Genomic DNA, 12046 nt, shown 5'->3' with positions numbered 1-12046 from the left:
CCTCTAAACGCTTCTTTGCCTTAGCTTTATCTATCGCGAGGCGTTGGCTATACTGGACAGAGAAGCGCCTAATTTTGGCCTTGAGACTAACCCACCACTTACTCCCTGTAACCGCCCCCACTAAAGCCCGCTGAATTAGCTCAGTGACCTTCAACCGGTAGTCCTCCAGCTCCAACAAGGTGCTGTTGAACTTCCAGTATCCGGCCAGTTTAGGTCTAGCACTTAAGCTCAAACGGGCCATAACAAGTTTATGGTCCGAGTGTCCTAGCAAGTGGAACGTGGGGCAAGATAGGAAGTCTACATCGCCTCTTCTAACTAACATCCGATCCAAGTAAGTGCTTGGATGGGAAGGCACTACAGGATGCCACGTCCACATCTCCCGCCCCGGATGATCCAGACGAAATCTGTCGACGAGATCGCACGAGGCCATCAGGTCAGACAGACTGCTGTCACACCACGCCGACCCGCTAGTCCCCCCGACCTTATCTATTTTGGGATCAAGGATTGCATTCCAATCCCCCATTAAAACTAACCGTTCCGGATCCACTAAGAAGCCCTCCAACCGTCGAAAAAAGGTTGCCCTCTCTACAGCAGCATTGGGAGCATAAACAGCAACAATCCGAAAAACACTACAATTAACAGCAACATCAACAACAAGCGCCCGCCCGTCCTCGCCTGCGTGAACAACATTCACCGACGCTGACAGGGTGCGACTCACTAGCAAGGAGATTCCACGACTATAGGTATTGCCATATGCTGAGTAGACATCGTAATCGTTTACCAGCACCTGACAATCCCCGTCACAAACAAAGTGGGTCTCCTGGATAGCGGCAATATCTACCTTGAGGGACACCAAGTCTCTCACAACGCGCGAGGCCTTGCTTCGACACCTGATGCCCCTCACATTCAATGTAGCCAAGTTCAAAGACATGATCACTTACCTCAAGCACTGTCACAGACGGGTCTGAAATCCTGGGCAGTGAGGACATGGCAGGCCTGGCCAAGGCTGCCGGTAAGTAAATCCGATGAAGGTGATCCATCCTTGGCCATGCCCCCCACGTCCAGGGGGAAGGTTAGTTTGAGTGCCCTGTATAGCGATGGGTGTACATACATGGGGATTCTACCCTCACATTTAAAGAAAATGTTGGTCAGTGAAGGATGGTCCCTATCCACCAGCTGCTGGCCTGGGATCGCATTCTTCGCTGCCTTAATCATTGCCCACATTCCTCCAGTCCTAGCGTCCTTGTTGACCCTAACGAAAGTGGTCAACAAGGGAGCATCCTTGAATTTAGTGGGGTCTGTTACTAGGTCTCCACCGACCTTTTCAAAGTTTTTAAGTTTATTGTACCGGACCTTCTGTTGTCCTTTAAGGTCCGGAGCCGGTTGGAGAGGGTCCGTTTCACAAATCCTGCTTCCTGGCAGGAAGGGGAGCTTTTTGGTCCGTTCAGTGCGGACTTTGGGAGTGGGGGAGGGGACCTCTTTTGGTTGATGTGGAGGCTGAGCGCTTGGGGAGGGGGTAGCCTGCTCGTTTTCTTCTTTTTGGCTCCTGTCACGGGATGAGGGGCGGGAAGAGTTTCTTGGGGCCTTTATAGGAGAGGGGGAAGGTTGTTCGGGTTGCTGGGGTGTTGGGATCACAGGGGGCTCATCCTGTGTTGTTGTTGCGAGGGAGTCCTTCTCAGTCTCAGTGGGGGTAGGAGGGGTTGCGCGTGTCTTGCGGCTTTTCCTCCTCCTGGCCCTCCTGATCTCTGTTGCGCTCAGGGCCATAGAGACTGTTGTTGTCTCTTCCTCTGCCTCTGACGCGGCCTCCTCCTCAGATTCTGGTAGTTTCCTCTTGTTTGAGGAGGAGGGTGTTTGTGTGTCCATTTTCTCCGTCTCGCTCTTCGGTTGTTCTTGGTCTTGGGTGACTGTCTGAAAGGATGGCTGTTTGTTGATCTTGCCTTTCTTTACGACCGTCACCCAGCCTGTCGGTGCCTCTGGAGGATTTGCGGCCGGCGCGGGAGCAGCGGCTTGATTTGTTGTCACGCTTGTTCCCGCCGCTTTTGTGGGCTTCTTCCCTCCATTCCTCTTTGGACAGTCCTTCGCCATATGCCCTTGTTGTGTGCACAGCCAGCAATGAGGCCTCCTCCCTTCCACTATAAGGGAGAGTGTCCACTCTCCGAACTTGAGTGTGGCTGGGATGGCGTAGAATCCAGCCTTGTCCAGGACCATCTGTACTTTGTAGTCCCCGGTCATGATGTTTCTTAATCCGCGGACCGGGGTGACTTCCTCTACGTCTCCATACTGGCTTAGGATAGCCCCCAGTTGTTTGGCCTCCATATAGCAGGGGACGTTTAGAGCAGAAACATTTGCTCTCCTCTTGTTCATATAGATGGGTTGGAGCTTTATGTTCCTGCTCTGATGGCAGGTCCTGGACAGCCTGACTGCGTCTTCGGAGGTGGGGAGCAGAACATCCCACTGTGCGTAACTCCTTCTACAGATGTAGTTGGCGGGAATGTTCTGCTCCAGCAACACGTTCATCATGGTGTCCTTGTTGACGCCCGTCAGACCCCTTGTCTTGGTGTCTGAAGTTATCAGCGAGAGCACTCTTTTCTCCAGAACTTCCACTTGACCCGGGAGGGGTTGGATGTTGTTCCCCTGGGTATACTCCTTGTAAGTGGAGTCGAAGAGTGCTCTGTAGTCTTCGGGCGTCAACTTCCCTTGCTGCTCTTTGGGGCCCCATGCTGGTCCTCCATCCTGGTGGGTGTCAGCTGGACTCGGGTTGGGGGGGCGTAGCTGGTGTTGTGGGGCTCTCCATTGTAATGGGCATTTTTGGTTTCGGAACGGGGCCGTTACCAGGCAAAGTAGGCCATTGTGTCTTTGGCGTTGTTTTGTCCTGGCTTGGTTTGCTCTCCGGGCCGCTCCCCTTTCTTATTTTCTTCCTTTGCTGGGTGGCTGTCCCCTTGGGGGATGGAGGTGTCTCCCCTTCTGGTGCCGTGTTCCCAGCTGGAGCCTTGGTGGGTACTGTCAAGGGTGTCTCTCCTTCCAACTTGCTTTTGTTACCACTGGCCGGAGAGTCACCCCTTTTCCGTATTTGGTCCTCTTGGGGAGTGTTGGGGGGCCAATCACTGTCTTCCCCGCCGAATAGTGAGCAGATGGAGGCTATTACATCTTCATCCAGCGCCTCGGTTTGGTCCGCGGTGCTGTTTTCCTCCTTTTCTGTTGGGGAGTCGCCCTTTGGGGGAGCGGGGGATGGGTTCCCCGGTCTTCCTCCCTTGGTTCTGCCGTCCTGGGGTGCAGCTGGTTGGCTGGGTTCTGCACTTTCCCCAGCTAGTGACTTAACGGCAGCTTTTTCCGCTGGGTTGCCCTTGTGGGGAGCGGTTGCAGGTGCTTTTCGGGGGGTCGCCGCGGGCTGCGGCCCTACCCTCCCGCTTTCTTCCAAGGTCGCCGCGCGCCGGGGCCCTACCTTGTTTCCTAGCGCCGTCTCGCCGGGAGATGCATCAGCTCCCTCACATAGGGAGTCGTTCGCAGTTGAGATGCTGCGCATTTGGGGTGACGTACCCCTCCTGCCTGGCATCGTAGCGGTTTCACTGGCCGCTGGCGCGGACCAAAGTGTAGTGGGGGAAAAGAAAACCCAGGGGAATGGAGGGGGAGGAGGGGGAGGAGCGGACTTTGAAGAAATTAGAGTTTTTGACGGTGCTAGCGGGTCAGAGTGCCGCGTCGCAATTAAGAGAGAGAGGGGATAGGCATCCCTGCCCACAGAGGAGAGCAGAAACGAAGCACCCGCCCTACCCCACGTCACCCTACCCACTAACTTACCCCAACGGAAGCGAGAAAGAGAACCCTGTCTGCTCGATCCACTAGGAGAGCAGCGAAGATAGACAAAGTTTGGGCCTGGCAGGTCAGAGTGCTGCTCAGGCAATTAAGTGTGGAGAAATTAGACCATCCCCTGTCTCTAGAGGGAAGAGACCGAAACGAAGAAAAAACGCATGCAAAAACCAACAAAAGCAGGTCTCAACTACCAGCTAGTGGTGTTGGTCCCGAGATTCCAGTCTCCCTAAAAAAGGGGATCGGTTTCCGGGTCCAAGCTCCCACAAATGTGGAGTCGGTCCTTTAGGTCCTGACTCCCCAAAGGAGGGGGTCGGTCCTTGCTAACGAAAGTTAGTATGAAAACACCTTAACCTAGCCCGAAAGCCCGGTGGTGGGTCAAGTTTAGTAACTGAGAGAACAGATACTACACTTTGATCTTGTTTATATATTTTATTGAGAAAGAAAAAATTGAACATAAAAAACGTACAAAAAATTCAATTCAACAAAATTAGGCACAAGGCCCTACAAGAAATTGGGAGGGGGAGGGTACAGGGTCTTTTTGACTATGTAACAGATGAGACTTTGAAGTCTTACTCTTGACTGGCAACATTTACCAAAATACCTCAATCACTCTGTGGATCCTAATCTAACTAATAACCCCAGCGTTCAATGTAAAATTTAACTATGTACAATTTGTATATTCATTTCTGTATGTTGTGTGTGCATTTTTTTTTTTTTTTTTTTTTTTTTTTGTGTGTGTGTGTGTATGTGTGAGAAAATAAAGTTCGATTTCATTAGAAAGAGTTCTTGAATCAATTGGCATAAAATGTTCGTGGAGTGGGAAAAAACTAATGAAAATGTTCATTTCAAAAAAAAGGAAAAAACTACTTATGTGTTGTTAGTAAGACCCCCCTGTACTATTCTATGTGGCTAGATCCCCCACTGTTTTCCGGGGAACCGAAAACAAGCAGAGCATCCCTAATGGGGTTTGGGGAAGTCGCCTTAATGGAGGTGGGAGAAAATAAAGCAATGGATGGAGGGGGTAGGAAGGTGACCTCTGAGTAGGGGGATGACCGGGGGCATCAGAAAATAAAGATGAGGAGCAGGGGGGTTGGGCAGACTCAGAGGTTCTCTAATACCAAAAGATAAAATCAGGAACAGGATCTCATTTGTACCACCAGTCAAGAGTTACTTTACTGAACTTATAATGCTAACCTAGGCGGGATGGGGTCCGTAGGACCCAGCACCGCCCATGCCATGCCTAAGGAGGGAACACGTATTGAAACTTGGCTCCTCGACGGATGCACAAACTAGTGCTGTGCACCCACCTCTTGTCAAATTCCACTCTAGGCAACCTCTTCCAATCGCATCTGATCTTTACTTTAAGCAAATGTTTAAAGTAAACGATCAGATCCCGATCAGGAACAGATGTCCCTTCGTGGACCAACTTAAGGCGCGCGATCCAAATGGTCATGCGCGCTACTGCTAGGATCGCCAGGAAAACCAAACTTTCCTCCCTGGGGAACGGCGGCTCCATGTTGTACACAAAAGTTCCTACGTCGAGATCGAGCAGACACTCGGCATCGATGCGAGCTGTTACCCCCTCAACGTACCTTAATAGGGGCTGTATCCGGCTGCAACTAAAAAACGCGTGCTCGATTGTTTCGGGCTCGCGTTCGTCACAGCACGGACAGAAGCGGCTGGTATGTTCTTTATACCGGAAAAGTACGTCGAAGAGGGGCAGCGCATTTCGGACCAGTCGCCAAGTCAGGGAGAATTCCGAGTTATTCAGAATCTCCCGTCCCGGCGCCCAACACCATTGAGAACGGACAACCTCCATCGACCATCCCATCCGCCTACAAAGTGGATCCTTCGCGGTCCCCTCCACTAAATCCCGATACAGTTTCTTCCTTGGCTGATCGAGGACATTGGTCCCCGGCAAAGCTCTAAGAGCGGTTCGGCATTTGGAGAAGAACTTGGACTCCCCCTTCGGTCTACGACGACCTTCTACCGAAGGGTTGGGTTTGAGGTTGGGAAACGAGTTCTCAACCACAGGGACCCAAGGAGCGTCTCCTTCAAGCGAACGACCCAGGAAAGCCAATTTCTCGGCGTTTCTATGACACAAGAGACTGGGCTGACCCAGACCTCCCTCGCTCGGATTTTGAACACAGACCTCTCTGCAGACATAATGCTTACCCTCGTTCCACAAAAGTGAATCGAGGCGCCCTTGTAAGCGGGTTAGTCGTTCTGCAGGGAGAGGAAGTACAGACAAACGGTAAAGGATGAGCGGAAAGACGTATGTAGCACACGCCTCCGCCCGACCCTTCAAGGACAATTTCCTTCCAATGCAAGTCTTTACTGACGATTTGACCTTAGACTGTACTTCCGACCAATTCTTTTCCAGCTGAAGTCCCGGTCCAAACCAGACACCGAGAATGCGGACCGGTCCATCGGTCCAGCTGAAAATACCTGGAAGCGAGTTTACCCCGGTCCAGGCCCCCAACCGCAGGCCAACAGACTTGCTACGGTTGAAGATGGCCCCTGTTACTTCTTCGTATCGAGCGAGCGCCTCGACCACCGCTTGAACGTCCGTGAGGCAAGACACGAACACGGTGACGTCATCGGCGAATGCGGAAACCCTGGCTCGTGTGCCTCCAGGGAGAGCTATTCCACGCAGGACTGGTGTAGCCGCCTCGTCCCTTAACTTGCGAAGGAGGGGTTCCAACGCCAGGACATACAACAGAGGCGACAGCGGACAACCCTGTCGCACCGACCGAGAGACAGCGAATGACTCCGACAGCTTACCGTTGATCTGCACCGCTACCGTCGGCCTGTCATACAGAACAAAGATCCACTTGCGGAAGTCCGGATTAAATCCGGCGGCCTCTAGCACAGATCCTAGGAACCGATGGTCGACCCTATCGAATGCCTTGGACTGATCCAAACTGATCAGCGCGGCTTCGGCGTCGTCTTCTGTCCCCTCTATGATCGAGCGTATCAAGTGCAAATTGTCTTGAATCGATCTCCCCTTCACAGCATAAGTCTGGTCCGGTTCGATCAAGTCAGTGATGACAACCTGCAAGCGATTCGCAAGAATCTTTGCCAAAATCTTTAACTCTGTGTTTAGCAGAGTCAAGGGCCTAAAATCATCAAAGTTTTCCCTCCCACCATGCCGTTGACCTTTCCTCAGCAATGTGATCACACCCTTGGTCACCTGTCCAGGGATGGAACCCTGGGCAAACCAATGGTTGAACATATCCTTCAGAATAGGGACCAACATGGGCGACAGCCTCAAGTAAAACTCGTAGGGTAAACCATCAAGCCCCGGGGATTTGTTATAGCCGACCTGCTTCAACGCAGTAATGACCTCATGTTCAGTAATAAGACTATCACAGCTAGCCGCCCGAGCCGCCGTGAGGCGGGGCGAGTCAGCCAAATAGCTGCCAAACTCATCAACCCTGAGTCCGGGTAGTTGGGTGAAGCGCACCGATAGATGCTCCCGAAACCCCTCGCAGATCTCCCGAGTCGATACTAAGGGGTGTCCTTCCAGGTTATGTACTTTACGAATGTACCCATCCGAACCGCGCCTTAAAGCAGCCTTACGCTCAACAGCGTCAACATTCACAGCCTCGTTAGAAACTTTGTTTAACCTAGCCCTAACTACTTGACCTTCATACCGCTCGCTAGCCAAGCGGTTGAGATCTTGTTTAGCTAGTGCTAACTCTAGGGGGTCCCCCCCCTCCACCGCCCGGGTCAGCTTATCCTCTAAACGCTTCTTTGCCTTAGCTTTATCTATCGCGAGGCGTTGGCTATACTGGACAGAGAAGCGCCTAATTTTGGCCTTGAGACTAACCCACCACTTACTCCCTGTAACCGCCCCCACTAAAGCCCGCTGAATTAGCTCAGTGACCTTCAACCGGTAGTCCTCCAGCTGCAACAAGGTGCTGTTGAACTTCCAGTATCCGGCCAGTTTAGGTCTAGCACTTAAGCTCAAACGGGCCATAACAAGTTTATGGTCCGAGTGTCCTAGCTAGTGGAACGTGGGGCAAGATAGGAAGTCTACATCGCCTCTTCTAACTAACATCCGATCCAAGTAAGTGCTTGGATGGGAAGGCACTACAGGATGCCACGTCCACATCTCCCGCCCCGGATGATCCAGACGAAATCTGTCGACGAGATCGCACGAGGCCATCAGGTCAGACAGACTGCTGTCACACCACGCCGACCCGCTAGTCCCCCCGACCTTATCTATTTTGGGATCAAGGATTGCATTCCAATCCCCCATTAAAACTAACCGTTCCGGATCCACTAAGAAGCCCTCCAACCGTCGAAAAAAGGTTGCCCTCTCTACAGCAGCATTGGGAGCATAAACAGCAACAATCCGAAAAACACTACAATTAACAGCAACATCAACAACAAGCGCCCGCCCGTCCTCGCCTGCGTGAACAACATTCACCGACGCTGACAGGGTGCGACTCACTAGCAAGGAGATTCCACGACTATAGGTATTGACATATGCTGAGTAGACATCGTAATCGTTTACCAACACCTGACAATCCCCGTCACAAACAAAGTGGGTCTCCTGGATAGCGGCAATATCTACCTTGAGGGACACCAAGTCTCTCACAACGCGCGAGGCCTTGCTTCGACACCTGATGCCCCTCACATTCAATGTAGCCAAGTTCAAAGACATGATCACTTACCTCAAGCACTGTCACAGACGGGTCTGAAATCCTGGGCAGTGAGGACATGGCAGGCCTGGCCAAGGCTGCCGGTAAGTAAATCCGATGAAGGTGATCCATCCTTGGCCACGCCCCCCACGTCCAGGGGGAAGGTTAGTTTGAGTGCCCTGTATAGCGATGGGTGTACATACATGGGGATTCTACCCTCACATTTAAAGAAAATGTTGATCAGCGAAGGATGGTCCCTATCCACCAGCTGCTGGCCTGGGATCGCATTCTTCGCTGCCTTAATCATTGCCCACATTCCTCCAGTCCTAGCGTCCTTGTCGACCCTAACGAAAGTGGTCAACAAGGGAGCGTCCTTGAATTTAGTGGGGTCTGTTACTAGGTCTCCACCGACTTTTTCAAAGTTTTTGAGTTTATTGTACCGGACCTTCTGTTGTCCTTTAAGGTCCGGAGCCGGTTGGAGAGGGTCTGTTTCACAAATCCTGCTTCCTGGCAGGAAGGGGAGCTTTTTGGTCCGTTCAGTGCGGACTTTGGGAGTGGGGGAGGGGACCTCTTTTGGTTGATGGGGAGGCTGAGCGCTTGGGGAGGGGGTAGCCTGCTCGTTTTCTTCTTTTTGGCTCCTGTCACGGGATGAGGGGCGGGAAGAGTTTCTTGGGGCCTTTATAGGAGAGGGGGAAGGTTGTTCGGGTTGCTGGGGTGTTGGGATCACAGGGGGCTCATCCTGTGTTGTTGTTGCGAGGGAGTCCTTCTCAGTCTCAGTGGGGGTAGGAGGGTTTGCGCGTGTCTTGCGGCTTTTCCTCCTCCTGGCCCTCCTGATCTCTGTTGCGCTCAGGGCCATAGAGACTGTTGTTGTCTCTTCCTCTGCCTCTGACGCGGCCTCCTCCTCAGATTCTGGTAGTTTCCTCTTGTTTGAGGAGGAGGGTGTCTGTGTGTCCATTTTCTCCGTCTCGCTCTTCGGTTGTTCTTGGTCTTGGGTGACTGTCTGAAAGGATGGCTGTTTGTTGATCTTGCCTTTCTTTACGACCGTCACCCAGCCTGTCGGTGCCTCTGGAGGATTTGCGGCCGGCGCGGGAGCAGCGGCTTGATTTGTTGTCACGCTTGTTCCCGCCGCTTTTGTGAGCTTCTTCCCTCCATTCCTCTTTGGACAGTCCTTCGCCATATGCCCTTGTTGTGTGCACAGCCAGCAATGAGGCCTCCTCCCTTCCACTATAAGGGAGAGTGTCCACTCTCCGAACTTGAGTGTGGCTGGGATGGCGTAGAATCCAGCCTTGTCCAGGACCATCTGTACTTTGTAGTCCCCGGTCATGATGTTTCTTAATCCGCGGACCGGGGTGACTTCCTCTACGTCCCCATACTGGCTTAGGATAGCCCCCAGTTGTTTGGCCTCCATATAGCAGGGGACGTTTAGAGCAGAAACATTTGCTCTCCTCTTGTTCATATAGATGGGTTGGAGCTTTATGTTCCTGCTCTGATGGCAGGTCCTGGACAGCCTGACTGCGTCTTCGGAGGTGGGGAGCAGAACATCCCACTGTGCGTAACTCCTTCTACAGATGTAGTTGGCGGGAATGTTCTGCTCCAGCAACACGTTCATCATGGTGTCCTTGTTGACGCCCGTCAGACCCCTTGTCTTGGTGTCTGAAGTTATCAGCGAGAGCACTCTTTTCTCCAGAACTTCCACTTGACCCGGGAGGGGTTGGATGTTGTTCCCCTGGGTATACTCCTTGTAAGTGGAGTCGAAGAGTGCTCTGTAGTCTTCGGGCGTCAACTTCCCTTGCTGCTCTTTGGGGCCCCATGCCGGTCCTCCATACTGGTGGGTGTCAGCTGGACTCGGGTTGGGGGGCGTAGCTGATGTTGTGGGGCTCTCCCCTGTTATGGGCCTTTTTGGTTTCGGAACTGGCCCGTTACCAGGCAAAGTAGGCCATTGTGTTTTTGGCGTTGTTTTGTCCTGGCTTGGTTTGCTCTCCGGGCCGCTCCCCTTTCTTATTTTCTTCCTTTGCTGGGTGGCTGTCCCCTTGGGGGATGGAGGTGTCTCCCCTTCTGGTGCCGTGTTCCCAGCTGGAGCCTTGGTGGGTACTGTCAAGGGTGTCTCTCCTTCCAGCTTGCTTTTGTTACCACTGGCCGGAGAGTCACCCCTTTTCCGTATTTGGTCCTCTTGGGGAGTGTTGGGGGGCCAATCACTGTCTTCCCCGCCGAATAGTGAGCAGATGGAGGCTATTACGTCTTCATCCAGCGCCTCGGTTTGGTCCGCGGTGCTGTTCTCCTCCTTTTCTGTTGGGGAGTCGCCCTTTGGGGGAGCGGGGGATGGGTTCCCCGGTCTTCCTCCCTTGGTTCTGCCGTCCTGGGGTGCAGCTGGTTGGCTGGGTTCTGCACTTTCCCCAGCTATTGACTTAGCGGCAGCTTTTTCCGCTGGGTTGCCCTCGTGGGGAGCGGTTGCAGGTGCTTTTCGGGGGGTCGCCGCGGGCTGCGGCCCTACCCTCCCGCTTTCTTCCAAGGTCGCCGCGCGCCGGGGCCCTACCTTGTTTCCTGGCGCCGTCTCGCCGGGAGATGCATCAGCTCCCTCACATAGGGAGTCGTTCGCAGTTGAGATGCTGCGCATTTGGGGTGACGTACCCCTCCTGCCTGGCATCGTGGCGGTTGCACTGGCCGCTGGCGCGGACCAAAGTGTAGTGGGGGAAAAGAAAACCCAGGGGAATGGAGGGGGAGGAGGGGGAGGAGCGGACTTTGAAGAAATTAGAGTTTTTGGGTGCTAGCAGGTCAGAGTGCCGCGTCGCAATTAAGAGAGAGAGGGGATAGGCATCCCTGCCCACAGAGGGGAGCAGAAACGAAGCACCCGCCCTACCCCACGTCACCCTACCCACTAACTTACCCCAACGGAAGCGAGAAAGAGAACCCTGTCTGCTCGATCCACTGGGAGAGCAGCGAAGATAGACAAAGTTTGGGCCTGGCAGGTCAGAGTGCTGCTCAGGCAATTAAGTGTGGAGAAATTAGACCATCCCCTGTCTCTAGAGGGAAGAGACCGGAACGAAGAAAAAACGCATGCAAAAAAAAACAACAAAAGCAGGTCTCAACTACCAGCTAGTGGTGCTGGTCCCGAGATTCCAGTCTCCCAAAAAAGGCGATCGGTTTCCGGGTCCAAGCTCCCACAAATGTGGAGTCGGTCCTTTAGGTCCTGACTCCCCAAAGGAGGGGGTCGGTCCTTGCTAACGAAAGTTAGTATGAAAACACCTTAACCTAGCCCGAAAGCCCGGTGGTGGGTCAAGTTTAGTAACTGAGAGAACAGATACTACACTTTGATCTTGTTTATATATTTTATTGAGAAAGAAAAAATTGAACATAAAAAAAAAAAAAAACGTACAAAAAATTCAATTCAACAAAATTAGGCACAAGGCCCTACAAGAAATTGGGAGGGGGGGGTACAGGGTCTTTTTGACTATGTAACAGATGAGACTTTTATGCAACAAAATTAATAGAAATGTCATTTATTAAGAATCTGTTATGCAATGTGTATGCCAGATAATTAAATTCAACGCAATTTGATATTTTTTTATATCTTAAGTTCAAATATATGTAGT

The sequence above is a fragment of the Euprymna scolopes genome, chromosome 13 (genome assembly GCF_053919585.1).
Source record: "Euprymna scolopes isolate OS-2025 chromosome 13, ASM5391958v1, whole genome shotgun sequence".
Lineage (NCBI taxonomy): Eukaryota > Metazoa > Mollusca > Cephalopoda > Sepiida > Sepiolidae > Euprymna > Euprymna scolopes.
Note: the sequence above shows the minus strand (reverse complement) of the source record.